Genomic DNA, 15,392 nt, shown 5'->3' with positions numbered 1-15,392 from the left:
GGGATACCAAATGTTTGCCAAAATTTAGGCAACAGCTTTTTCCCCCCCACCAGCATACCCCATCTCACAGCCAGCATGGAGGTCAATCACGGAGAAGGGAGGCAAGGGCATCAGGACACTCCACATTTTGTAGGGTTTGAGGCAGAATGCACCAATGTTGTCCGAATAACTAATAAACATTAACACCAACATGTTCAAGAGTATTTACTGATTTTGGTTGTTTGATTAGAGACACCTTGGGTCTGATTGCTAGAAGAGTTAGGCACCCATAGCTCCCTCCTTGATCTCAGCTGGAGAAGGCTCAGCACTTCTGAAAAATCAAGACCGATTTGTCTTAAGTTTAGTACCAAAGAACTGTGAAACCCCAAATTAGGAGCTAATCCACATTTTGAGAAGTGTTTACACAGGCAAGCAGACAGGTGGATGGAAGGGCATTGTAGGTCACTTACCAACCACCAGGCCTTTACGCCCACCCACATAGCATATTTAGATGTTTGTTTCTCATACACTTTACTTCGCTGGACAACACTGTGTGCTTGGAAACTGAGCTGAATGCATTTATGAAACAAAATGCAACTTTTTGAGGAACAAAGCTGGAAAACCAAGTCCTATCAGCTGCACCAGGGCAGGCTCATTAATACCAGTGGAGACCTACAGGTATAATTAAGAGTATGTGCCCCCCTCCTTTAAAAAAAAAAAAACAACCACCACCACCTCAGTGCATTTCTCAGAAAGACTTCAGAATGCATCAGCTAATACATATTTCAGCCATACATATTCAGATGCTGAATAACTAGCTAAGCCCTTCTGCAGGAATTGTCAAACCTTGTAAATTTCACTTCTTCTCCAGTGTCATTAGGATAGCTATTAATGTCTGTTTCCTTAAAGCAGAGTCATTTTATTTGCATTTACTTCTAAGTTCAGCCATATGCGACTATTTTCATGGGAACAAATGTAATCTTTATTTAATTCAGTCATGATCTGGGACTCCAGGTACAAGAGAACTGCTCCATTGAGTATTGTACAATCTGTGATTCCAGATGTGCAAGATGCTACTAGAGAAATAAAGTTCTAAAGTTGAAGCAAATGTGAAATAAGTTAATTCACAGTTTATCTACTGAACTCCCTCTAGAAAGACTTCAGCACAGAATATCTTTAATTAGCCTTTATTTTTTAAAATATTTTGTCCCTCCTTTGAAGTCTTCCTTATGCTTCCTGGTTCACTGTAGATATCTCAGAATACATCAGTAACATCACACATATAACACAAAACTCATTGCAAGCAATGTAATTTGCGATGTTACACATATTTTGGGATATGTTCAGCAAACCAGGAAGTACCAAAAGGGTTTTCTAGAGATGGGGGAGAGGGAGGAAGGGTGGTTTGTTTTTTAAATGTAGAATTCAAACTAAGTTCTGTGCTTAATGTCCCCAGCAGGCTGAGTGTCATTTTAGTGTTAGAGTTCACATTTAAGGGAAAGTTTCCATTTCACGTACCTTAGGCCATTGAAGACTGACAGATTGTCAGGGGATAATGATTATTTCTTACGGATTCAGTTGAAATATTGCACTTTAAAGATTCTGCTGCCAAGTGGGAGATCATGGCATTTGCAACAGCTAGATCTGGACATGGTACTGATGATATTTATGGACTGTAACAAATGGAAAAATATCAGTGAGCTGTCCCAGAGCAGATTTCTTTTTAAACTATACAGAGTTTAAAGAAAATGTGATGAGAGAAGTTTTGTTACCATTTATCCTATGTTAGTTGGCTGGAAAATTATTAGGACATTAAGAATCTGTTTAAATTCTACTATAAAAATCAACTCTTTCAATGGCTCTGTACCTTAGATGGCATCTGAAAACATCTCCATGTTTATTAAAGTTGACAATTCCCCATCTTTTTCCATAGAGACCAGTCCTGGTCCCACTGAAGCCAATGGGAGTATTATCTTTGACTGCAATGGGAACAGGCTTGGGCCCAACAGTAGACCAGTATTTCATGTGTTAAAAATAACTATTGACCAATTCATTGGGAACGTAGATGCTGGAAGCTACCTTTTCCAAATAGAAGCAGTGTTTAAAGAAAGCCACATTTAGAAAAGATAGCTGCCAAAGTCTTAAGAAACATCCATTTCACAATAGAGATCTTGTTGGTAAAAATGGAAATCCATACCAAATGGAGCCAGTTTTCCTGTCTCATTATCTGTGGGTGCAGAGGAGGAAGTTGCAATAATCTTTGCTGTTTCATAATAAAAGAACATCACCTACTTGTAGAGCAACAGAATGTTGATTCCAGATTAGAGCTATAACTCCCACAAAACTCAGTTAAGAGTTTCCACAGGTCCTTGTTTTGCTGGCAGGGAGCTAGGAAACTGTTCGTGGTTTCTAAGTGAATGATAGTGACCACTAATGAAGTTTAGAACTTCGCTGCTGTACAAGTATTGGATTATCTGCAAGAATGACTTTCTAGAGATCAGTCTTATTAGCAGCAGGGCTTGTGTAGCCAAGATATCGAGAGAACAGAAAAAATAGGACAGTGTAGTAAAATAGTATGTGTATACTAGCATGCATGATGCACGGGAATTATGATGGAAAGGCAGGGCAGAGCTGCAACGTACTGAGGAAGTGTGTCCTACCAGTACTCTGGGTATAGTTGCTATGAGCTGAAAGACCAGAGTGGAAAGATTTGTTTCTGGAATTCACCACTCACTTCTACAAGAACACTGTTCCAGAGCTCTTTTGATATTATGTTTTTGACTGCTAGTCTAGAGACAAAACTGCAGTGGTTAAGAACCCTAAATTCTGCAAGTACATTTTTTCCCCAAAAAGAAAAACTTTGATTTCCCTCATCTTCACCTCAACAAAACAAGCATTCTCTGCTTGGTACAGAATGAGTTTTAAATGGCCAGATTAAAATCCTGCTGCCATGAAATTAACAGGACATCTGGTGCTAAACAATTACTATAAAAAAATCAAAACAAAAAGACCAAGAAGAATTTCTCTTTATAAGTTATTTAGGTTACATCTGGCAGTCAGATATCAAGGCAGAGCACTAGCTGTAATGAGCCTGTGATGCCACAGCCATTATGGAATAATTCTGTAGAGCAGACATAGGTTTAAATAAATGTCCAATTAAACAGGGATCTTTTGAGCTTTAAACAGTGCCACATAATTATGAATAGCAGTTCTAGTAAAGATACAACAATAATGATTTAATGACAGGAGCAGGAAAGAAGTTTACCACTTAAATGGTTTCCACTTTTGCCTAGGGAAATTCCATGGTTCATTTCTCAGGTGCTAGCAAGTTTTATCATGATTTCCTGTCACATTGGCTAATGATTGAGAGTCAGATGATTTTTGGCCATTGCCTAGATGTGCAACAGTGGTAGCAGGATGGGTTGGAGAAGCCACACCCCTTCAGAGAAGACAGGCCCAGTCACAGGCTAAGGGAGCTTCCTGCCCTGAAAAGTTTATGATCAGATCCCCCAATCCTGTAAGTTACTCTGCTCCTAGATCACCTTGCAGGATCAGAGCCTAGATAGATGAGAGCTGAGAAAGTCCCAGGCTTGCTTTACCTTTCAATAGCAATCTTCAAAGCAAAGTACTTTGTGTATTCCTTTTGCCACCTTTACAGACTTGATTTATAGTTCAATTTCATTACCTAACTTTACCAGCCTCCTTCCAGTTATTACATGCAACTAATCTATAATACACAACTTCTGAACTTGGTATTGTAATGAAATTTTATTTCAACACTTGTGTGTTGAATTCGGAAATGTTGACCAAGGATATTTCTAGGAATAAAGGATAATGGGGGGGGGGGCTGTGTGTGAAATCAGTATAGTTACTGGTACCTGATCTCCGGGGGGTGGGGGAGGCAGGGAAAACAAGTTTTATTGTCTTAACTGGGAGCTTAGGGTTTTCCAGCTCTTCTGCACCACCTAGAGGTACACATTTTTCTTAGGCTATCCCAGGGGTTTTCAAGCTTTTTTTCATTTGCAGACCCCTAAAAGATTTCCAATGGAGGTGCAGAGTCAGACCCCTTTGGAAATCTTAGTCTGCAGACTCCCAAGGGTCCACAGACCACAAGTTGAAAACCACTGGGCTATCCTGATCTGTGTGCGTCATTTTCATATATAGATGTGTATACAGGTAGTTTTATGGTTTCTTAAAATGCCCATAGCCATGACAACTTACTGTTACATTAAGCCAGGGGTGGCCAACCTGAGCCTGAGAAGGAGCCAGAATTTACCAATGTACATTGCCAAAGAGCCAAAGTAATACATCAGCAGCCCACCCCCACCACCCCATCAGCTCCCAGCACCTCCCCCTCCCTCCCCACACCTCCCAGTCAGCTGGATCATGGTGTGCAGGAGGCTCTGAGGGGGAGGAGGAGGAGCAAGGTCATGGCAGGCTCAGGGGAGGGGGCAGAGCCTGTGGCAGAGCCAGGGGTTGAGCAGTGAGCACCCCCAGCACATTGGAAAGTTGGCACCTGTAGCTCCAGCCCCGGAATTGGTGCCCATATAAGGAGCCGCATATTAACTTCTGAAGCGCCACATGTGGCTCCAGAGCCACAGGTTGGCCACCCCTGCATTAAGCTGCGCTGTCCATATTAGCTATGGCACTGTAGAGACTTAAAAAGACTTTATTTTCTATCTCATTCCATATTTCCAAAACAAATTCAGAAGGACAGCATTACAAATGTATTTGGGACTCCGAAACAGAGTCATGAAGATTAAACGTAAACCAAAAAAAGAGTCACTGATCAGTATAAACGTAGAAAGTTGTTTTCATTAGCGTGGGACCATTTAACAGCTCATATCATGGAATCATGACAGACTGTTCACCACCATATATATATTTTTGCCTTTTAAAAGAAAAAGAAACACTTCGGTCCTGATTCCGGTCTCACCTGGTAGATGGCCTCACCAGGTAGTGAGCAAGCTCAGCTATAGTACATGCATTTTTTCCAAGTTACCATTAATGCATGTACACACAAGTAGCCAAGATGATTATTAGACTCAGTTTAGTTTTTCCAGGACAGTTCCTCCCTAATAATCGTAGATAATCAGAATTCTAGATAGAAGTGTAGTAGAGTGCTCAGGAACAGAGTTATGTGGAGATAAGAACCATAGTGCCTAGATATGGGTATCTTTTGTATTCTGTTTTCACCTTTATAACACAGCATGGAACCAGTGCAACAAAACACATGTTTAATTGCAATCTATAAAACTACTCATTTGCCCATATGCACATCTATTTGACAATCTTCAAGTACAAATAAAATGAAGACATCTTTGTGATCTGTATATGGTTTGTGCTCCTTGACTTTGTATTCTACAGATTTTTTTTCTGCTGCCACCACACCAGGTTTCTTCCACCACCTCACTGACTTGCCATCTCTTTATAAAAGATGGCTTGAAATCTAAATCTTAGCTCCCATATACAACTAATGCAAGCACTCACTCATTGCCAGACCAGTGAGCCTGCTACCCACCCCTCTAACATCCCTCCATGGCTACAGGCCTTGTCTGCTCTGACTTCTCATAATATTTTGCAGCATTATCAGTCACTGTAACTGCTGTGTGTTGTGGGACATTTGTATGAATACAATATTTTTTTTACAATACAAGTTAAAAGAGATTGATGAGCTTCACCTGTGATCACATCAGAGTTCAGTAGGCGAGCCAAGGGCTGCTCACTGATGGAAGTGAGGGATGACAGCAATAGAGGAACATCTGAGTTTCCTTTACAGCAATGATAGTCAAGGCTTCAGATCAATGCAGAGAAATCAAATTGGCAAGATTCATTTTCATCAAAAAGTGAATATTAACTAGCTTTAATAGTTACAAAGAGAAAATAAGTAAATAAGTAAAAACACCCCAAAATAAAAGGAACACTAAAGCATAGAGCTGTACAGACGGAATCTATAATCTGCATTCACTGGGTTCATTATACACTTAGGTTGGGCTGTCACAGGCACCTAAGGTGCCCAAAACCCTTTGACACTCCCTGGCTCCTTAGGAAATCCCAGGCTTACAGACCCTCCAAAAAGAGCATCCCTAGAGATAGACCATAGTGCCATATAAGTGGTATTTAGGATTAACTCCTACAATGTCCCATGATGCTAGTGCTCCAGCTAGTATCATGGTTTGTCTTGTGCACCAGGCTTGCCTCACCCCTGTGATAATAGCAATGAGCACTGGCATCACATGTTGAGTCTGCATCACTGGAGAGATGGTTCTAGCTTGGGGCAGCAACCATTCCAACCCTGAGCTAGAGATTCCAACCCACAGTCTGGAGTAGCTGCACAGGTTTTTAACCCCCTGATACAATTAGTTTGCCCCAATGCTAGTGCATGGGAAGATTTTTTCCAGAAGTCAGCAGAATAGGCAAGGCATTGAGGGCTAGACAGCAGGGTGTACAGCAAGTGAACAGACACACATGATACAATGCAGTAGTTATTGAGAATGGGTTGTAGTTCTGTAGTGTGCCCTGCTAGGCTGAGATCACTTTGCTGGCACCCTGCCTCAGTTTTCCTTCTTCCTGAGCTCCCCAATAAACTCCATACACAGGCATCTTGCTGTACAAACACCCCTGATTAGGGCCTGGGTTTAGTCAAAACTGCAAACAAAATTCCAAATCCCAAAACAGATTCCACAAAGGTCCAACCCAATTCTCTGCTTTTAGCAGGTCATTTCTAGCCCTACCTGGCTCAAGTCTTGTTCCCCTGGTGTCTCAAAGTCTTCTACAGCCATCAAAACTCTGCAGCTTTACTCTGTCCCTTTATAGGCTCAGGTGCCTTCCCTTAAGTCCAATTAGGCAGCAGGTAATTAGTCACAGGTACACTGCTTCTTAAAGGAGCCACTCACCCTTCTGATAGCTAAACAGCAGTTTATAGTTACCAACTCAGGAGCACACTTCAGCTTGTGCTTAAATGGCCCCTTGAGCGAAGTTAAACACATGCTTAAGTACTTTCCTGAATAGGGATAACTTACTGAACTAGGTCAAGAGTTTCCTGTAGCCCCTTTGAGTATGTCAACACTGCAATTAAATCCCTATGGCTGGCCTGTATCAGCTGACTGGGACTCACAGGGCTCCGGCTGTGGGGCTATAAAACTTCAGTATAAATGTCTAGGCTTGGGCTGGAACCCAGACTCTGGGATCCCACAACAGGGGATGGTCCCAAAGCCCAGGCCTGGACATATACACTGAAGTTTACAGCCCCACATCCCAAGTCAGCTGACACAGGCCAGCAACAGGTGTTTAATTGCAGTGTAGACACTTCTGAGAATGTGTTTGGACTTCCAGTCTCTCATCCTGCCTTGATGCTCCATCCTCATCCCTGTGAGAAGCCTCAACAAGGAGCTAACAACTAGAAAGCAAAGCAGGAGCCGCTTGATATTGTCACTGTGACACTGCCCCTTCTTTTCTGCACCCTTTTCTCTTCGCCACTTCTGCCTCCACTGCTGTGGTGGAGGCTGTGCACCTTGACAGTGCACACCACCAGCACTGACATTTCTCTCTTCTATCCTCCTTTGGCCCATTTCACCACCACAGCAGTGTGTTTATAGTAGTTTTGTTTGCTTTGGCTCTGTCCCTATAACACAGAGATTAAACTGGGTCTTTCTTCACATCCAGGAAGATATATAGCCAACAAGACTGGTGATTATGAAATAACCCTGAGCAGTTCCTGATAGGTAAATGCTTTACAGTATATATTTTAATCCAGTAAATATTATTTCATTGTAGCATATCACTCCAGATATGTCTACTCACTCCAGACACACCATTATGGCTGGACATGGTATAGTGACTCTCCTCTGCCTTTGGTACCTCCTGCCAACAGCCAATTTGGTTCTGCAGCAGTCTGCCTCTTCCTGTGATTTGGCCCTCTGGCCAGTCCACTTTTAGTCCAACCCCTTTCAGAGAAAGCTCAGTCCACCACATCAGATGTTCAGGCCAACTTCAAGCTTTTGGGGAGTGCCAGGGTCCTTTGGCTCCAGGGTCTTCACAACTTGCACCTTAGGTAGGAGAACAGAGGCCTGACCTCCATTCTGGGAGCCAAACCAGGGGACCATGTATGAAGCAGAAGAGGTCTGTTTATTGAGACCCTCTGATGTATCCCTAGGCTGCTCCTTACCATGGCCTACAACTAGGCCTTCCTCATAGTCTCTTCCCCAGCTGACATATTTGCAAGTCCCAAAACAAAAGGGAAAGAAACTAACTATGAAGACCAAAAAATAAAAAGTCCTACACCAGATACTTCAGAGGCTCTAGCACTAACTGGTCTACCCAGGCAACTTCAAGGCAGTGTCTGGCACTAGCCAACTAGCTCAAGAGGGCAAATTTAATACCTATCTATAAAAAGGGGAATGAGGACAACCCAAGGAATTCTACACATCAACTTAACTTCGGTACCCAGGAAAATAATAGAGCAAATAATCAATCTATCGATTTGCAGATCCCTAGAAGAAAATAAAGGTGATAAGTAACAGTCAACATGGATTTGTCAAGAACAAATAATGTCATACCAATCTAATATCCTTCTTTGGCAGGGTAAAAAGTCTTTTGGATGGGGGGAAGCAATAAATGTGATATATCTCAAGTTTAGTAAGGCTCTCTCACATGACCTTCTCTGATACTCTCACATGACCATCTCATAAACAAACTAGAGAAATATAGCCTAGATGAACTTACTATAAGGTGGTTGCACAAGTGGTTGGAAAACTGTCATCAGAGAGTATTCTCACAATCGAGCTGGAAGGACATATCAAGTGGTGTCCTACAGGGATCTGTCCTTGTCTGGATCTATTCAATATCTTCATAAATGATTTAGATAATGGCATAGAGAGTATACTTATAAAGTTTTCAGAAGATACCAAGCTGGGAGGGGTGGCAAGTGCTTTGGAGGACAGGATTAGAATTCAAAATGATCTTGACAAACTGGAGAAATGGTCTGAAACAAATATGATGAAATTCAATAAGGACAAATACAAAGTACTACACTTAAGAAGGAATAATCAGGTACACAATTACACAATGGGAAATGACTGCCTAGGATGGAATACTGCAGAAAGGGATCTGGAAGTTACAATGGATCACAAATTAAATATGAGTCAACAACATAATACTGTTGCAAAAGAAGCAAACATTATTCTGGGGAGTATTAGCAGGAGTGTTGTGCAAGACACAAGAAGTAATTCTTCCACTCTACTCAGAACTGATAAGATCACATCTGGAGTATTATGTCCAGTTTTGGGCACCACACCTTGGGAAAGTTGTGGACAAATTGGAGAAAGTCCAGAGGACAGCAACAAAAATTATTAAAGGTCTACAAAACATGACCTACAAAGAAAGATTGAAAAAATTAGGTTTGTTTAGTCTGGAGAAGAGAAGACTGAGGCAGGATATGATAACAGTCTTCAAGTACACATTAGGTTGTTATATAAAGAAGGGTGATAAATTGTTCTCCATCACCAAGGACAAGACAATAAGTAATGGACTTAAATTGCAGCAAGGGAGATTTAGGTTAGATATTAGGAAAAACTTCTTAACTGTAAGGGTAGTTAAACACTGAAACAAATTATCTAGGAAGGTTGTGGAATCTCTGTCACTGGAGGTTTTTAAGAACAAGTTATCAAAACCTGTCAGGGATGGATTAGATAATACTTAGTCCTGCACTGAGGCAGGACTAAGATGACATATTGAGGTCCCTTCCAGTCCTACATTTCTATGATTCTATGCTATATGCATGTCTAGATAGATTTTGATATACACAGAATGGGGTGCCATTCAAAAACCAAATCAGCATTTACTGCACCAATTGACATGACTGCAATATTTATATTCCATATTCTTACAGCAGCATGGTAAAATACTGTTAATACTTCCATAAATGTAAGCTATGGGGGCAGTCAATGGTGTCTTTTAATAATGCCCACTCAATTACTCCATTGAATATATTCGTGTGTTTACCACACATGTGAGCATGCACGCAGACACACCAACATTATAGAAAGATAAATAGTGGAGAAAATGTGCGCCAAATGTTTCAGGAATGTTTGCTGCTGCTATGGAAACCTTTTCCCTCCTTGCTGCTCTGCTGTATGGGATCTATCAGAGTTAACAGCAAGTCCCATTTCCTCTCCATTGAGAAACAAGAGCAATTATAAAATCAGGACATTTATCTAGCATTCTTTCCATGTATTGGTAAACACGATGTTATGGTACTAGATAGGAAACACAAATATAACAGTTGCTTTGATAAGCTGCTAAATGCCTTGGAAAGTGTGAAATCAATTGAACCATTTATGCATACACGTGGGCAGAGTTTAGGGGAAAAAGCTGCCTTTTCTGTTAAAGCTTCATTACCCCTTATATGCCTCACCAAACAATTAAAAAATAAAGCTATTTGTGTTGCTCAGGACCAGCAAATATAACACATCACTAAGAAAAGACAGAAAATGGCTTAAGTGCCGGTTAATCCCCTCCCCTCCTTACTCTGCACCAGCTAGTTATGTGAATTGCATATTATAATCAACTTACTCCTACAGTGATGAGATGCTTATTGATATCCTCCAGCATCCCAAATTCCATTGGCTCTGCTGATAGCCAGTTCATTTTCTGGATGTCACTGGAGCACTCTATGTAGCAGCTGACCTGCTGAAAAACCCAGGCTATGTACTTGCTGAGAAATATGTTTCATTAGAATGAAAGAGAGATGGGTAGTCCACCTCAATCAGGCCAGAAGCACAATGATTAACACTTATGGTTTCCATTATTAAAGAAGCTGAACACACCAGCCCCAAGCCAGTAAATCACATTTGGGCTAAACTTAAGCATATGAACAGTCCCACTGAAGTCAAAGCTAAGCATGTGATTAAGTGCTTTTCTGGACCAAAGCTGGAGTTCTCAGCACCTTGCAGGACTGAACTCTGTCCTCACAAACTCACTATCCAGAACCATTACTCAAACTCCAGGTGATTTCTTTTGAATTATCACAGAAATTAGAGATTAGAAGCACCCTGCCAGTGCCAGCTTCTTCCCTCTGCACATTTGCTAGTGTTTTGTCCTGTCTACTTTTAAATATGGGGCTTCCACTAGTTCTTAGAAGTAACTATTTCACAACCTCATACAGCTCAGCAAGTGGATGATTTTCCCTACTTAGCCTTAATGACCCCACGTCATCCCTTGCTCCTGTAATTACATGTCCATCTTCTAATTTGAAGATTACACCTTCTAAATAACTAGATTCCTCCATTCTCTCCTGAGTTATTTTACTCTTCTAGGGCCTGCTCCTGCTTCTAATGAAGTTAATAAGAATTTCCCCATCTGCTTCTAAGTGGGGGTTGGAGGAACTGAATTCTTAATCTTTCCTTATGAACCATTTCCTCTAGCCATCTTGTTTCTCTTCTCTGATCTGCATGTAGTCTGTGTATCTTGCAAGTAAACAAGGCAAGCAAGGTTCAGCACATTACCGCACTGCCCCAGGAATAGAGCAGGGCCCAGGCTGTAATTCTGAGAGTATGCTTCCCAGAACAATGAAGGGGCAGAAGGGAGTGTTTTGTAGGTGGCTGGCTGAGTGCCTATTTGAATTATTATTTTTGCTGCTGAGGTTTTTATTGTTATTAATTATGTGTCTAGAGCCTTGTATAGTCATCTTTATTCATTATTATTTAAATTTACATGCATAAATTAATTAAATAGCTCTATTCGGAGTCACAATTCAGTCCCAACAAGAGGGAAGTAATCTGTGCCAATCCCTTTTCCTGGCACAGTTTATTTCCCTTGCCATGCCATGCCATGCCTGGCACAGTTTATTTCCCTTATTGTGTATTGAAGGGTTGAGCTATGGCTCTGCCAACTCCCCACCCACCTACCTAGGAGGCAGAGTAGCAGCCTAGCAGCAGCTGATTACCCCCATCCAGAGTCTGGTGATGTGGGTAGCCAATGGAGAGGAGCCAAGAGGCTTCTTATGCCCCTGCATAGGCACATTGCAAGGCTCACCAGCAAGCCCTAGGGTTTAGCAGTACAGTTGTGTGCTTTGAATCATGAAGCACCTCACCTTAATGCTCCTTTGGCAAGGGAAATGTTTGTTACTATACCACTTCTCTCTTCTAAAAAGTACTTCAACTTGCAGTGGGATATTTCTATTAGCTGCTTTGACCAGCACTAACTTCATCTAATTACTTTAAGAGTACATAATATATATATGTAATAAGCTCTTTTAGGAAAGGCCATTCTATCTCAACACATATATCAACCATTCTTTATACCTGCTTAGAAAATAGAAATTAGGACCAACACAACTTTAGTTGCATCTGAATTAACAGAAGTCCATTTTTGGTACCATATGTTAGCAGCAGCCATTTCCTAAGCTTAGGAACAAGCAGCCCTTTGTTCTGTCAGTTGTTAAACTCCACTTGCTGAGACAGTAGCTTTTGAGAAGTTAATTTACTGCTTGGATGATAACTTGGCAAAGTTTAACAGCATGGAATGACTTCCTGAAAAGAAATAAAACAACAGCAGCTCAAATGAAGGAGAAAATTAAATGAGCACTCCTTGTAACACGAGTAGTAAATTCAATTGTTCTGTCCTTTTATTCTTTTCCCTTTCTTATTACTTTCCCTACTTCTTCATCTGTTCTTTCACTCTACTGTTCTCATTTTGAAAGGGTATACAAAAACATAAGATATGTAAATTTTCAGACTAGATGTTCATGATGGTCCATTTTTGCCTTGGAATCTATGGTATGCTGATCTTAAAATGTTATTTGAAAATGTGGAAGCCCGGAGGCTTTTTATGCATATTTACCGTATATTTGTTTTGTATGGTTTAGATGATAACATTCCTTTAAAGCCTATTAATAGCCTCCAATGCTAAATGCCCTTTTTAATTTTTCAGTATATTTTGTGCTATATTCGAGCAACTTGTGTGTGTGTTGTATATATAGCATATCCATGTTTGGAGGAAAAACTAAATAACTATTAATATAAAAGTAATCAAATCTACTAGTAGATTACAGGAAGCAGTAAAGCGTGGTTTAACTTGGAAAAGTAACTAAAAATTAATTGAAACAAAATTTCTGAGGACTTTATTGACAAATGGACTTTTTACTCGTATTAGCCTTCAAAAGTTATCATGGGCATGAAAGTGAGCTGGACTCTATTCCTTGGGGTTCATCATCAACAGAATTGTTTATTATGTTCCAGTCCATTACCCTTGTTGAAGGAAATGAGACCGTACAGGTGTTGTTGCAGGCACAATTTGAAGACAATAGGGTTGCACGGCTGTAACTAGAATCAAATTTGCCCTGCAGAGCTTTGTTACTAGTGATGAGTGTTTTCTTCTCACACCACTTGACTTTCCAATCCCAGAGGGATTTTGCTGGACTGGCTGTTATAAAAATGTGTCTTTACTTCTAAGCATTTCATCTGCTAATAATTGAGACACAATAAAATGGTGCCATGTTTTGAAACACCTTTCAAAGTTGAACCATACTTTAAATTGTTTCATAAAAGACTACAGTAAATACCAAAAACAATTTACAGCACTCAAAAGCAAAGTGTAGATATGCAGCACTCAAGAGACTGGTATTCCCAATACAGGTCTGTAGCGAGGAGGCATCGCCTCCCCCAGAGAGTGACAGCGAGGGACCACAACATGCCCCCTGGTGGGCCGAACCAGAAGAGCCATGTCTGCACAAAGGGCGGGACAGGAAGGGGAAGTATAAAAGGTGGGCCCTACTGCTCACTTGTGGTGGAGTTACCATAGGAAATAGATGTATTCTATTTGTAGAGGAGCTACTGCCTGAGGACTGACTAGAGCTCCCAGGACTGCTGGCTGACCAAGATGCTGAGGAGTTGCTGCCTGAGGACTGGCTGGGTCTCCCCAGGTTGCTGCCTGTGGACTGGCCAGGGCTCCCTGAGATGACAGATGCTGATATACCTGAAGGAGGGTGTAGGAAGCAGCTTAGGGAAACCAGGAACAGTCCGGCTAGGAGCTGACCTGACATAAGGCCAGCATGTTGTGGGTGGATCCCTGCTGACCCAGTGGCAGACCACTCTGTCACTGTTTGCTCCCTGTGCTGGGGCATAGTGGAGTTGGTATTTACTGGGCCCATATCTCCCCCCTCCCTGTCACTCCACCCCTAGGATGGTAATATCCCCCTCCTTAGGCCAGGAGGCCTGTGCTTCTTTGTGACTCTACCTGAGCCCCATAGATTGCTTAGCTACTCTGCCTTGATTGTGGGCCAGAGCCCATTCATTGTTTTGCTGCCCTGCCTGGACCTCATAGACTGCCATACTGTTCTGCCTGGCTGGAGGATTGGAGCACTAGGTGAAGCTAATTCTCCCTTTTGAGCTCACCTTTACAGGTATGTGATAGTGAGGCTGCATGGCTTCTCTCAGAGAGTGACTGGCAGAGACAGCCATGCAGCATACAAGGTCAATTTGTTTTAATATACCCTGAAGTAATTTAATAATGTCCATGGTGTTGTATAAAATGCAGATCAGATTGAGTACAATTTCCATACAGTGGACTAGTTTGACCCACAGTTGTTGGATGGTATTTTAGGTTTCTAATGTTGTGGTTGTTTTGTTTTGTTTTTTCTTTTAATACACTTCTAGGGTCAAGAGTGAGGATGTTGGCCCTAGTTGTGCCTTCTTCAAGTTGCCATTTAAATGGTGAATCCTTTTCTAAACAGATTCTTTTTGGAGACACCATACTGAGGCTGAAAATTAAATCCATAAATGATCTATTGTCCGGACAAATCAACCGTTTACTGTTGTGATAAAAGATTAATGAGTTGTATTTGTATGCTAGCAGCAGAAAAGCACTCAGTCTCAGCCATATGGTTTGGAGGATCTTTAGAGAATTTACTAGATACTTTGCTACAAAACACCTGGCATAAATTCTCACTGTTTGTACACATTCCCCATACTTCAATTCTGTATGTTCTAGAAACAAGTATTTTATTATATTATGAAGACTTGTTAAACACAGAACTGCTTTACTGCAGCACTAGAAGTTTATAAATCAAGTCATTAATTTTAAAGGTTCCCACACTAATTGCTAAACAAACAAACAGCAAGATGTTTAAGCCTTTGCATCCCAGTGTGCTGCAAACCATTTCACACACACACTTTGCTACAGCCCTTATTTCAAAGTTGACCATCTTTGTGCACCCCCTCCCTCCATGCATCTTAGAATGGGGCTCAGGTGTGCTCTAGGTACACTGATAACTTAACACCACCTCAGGCACCTCCTTATACAAGCTGGATTTCAACAACCACTTCTCTGAAGAATAGAGGTCTCCAGAATTTCTAGGCACACTTCAGCTGAAAACATGTTAAGTGTTTTCTTCCAGACTCTGTTTTAAATGTAGT

The sequence above is a fragment of the Mauremys mutica genome, chromosome 8 (assembly GCF_020497125.1).
Source record: "Mauremys mutica isolate MM-2020 ecotype Southern chromosome 8, ASM2049712v1, whole genome shotgun sequence".
Classification (NCBI taxonomy): domain Eukaryota; kingdom Metazoa; phylum Chordata; order Testudines; family Geoemydidae; genus Mauremys; species Mauremys mutica.
The sequence above is the reverse complement of the archived record's forward strand: the minus strand, read 5'-3'. Positions refer to the sequence as shown.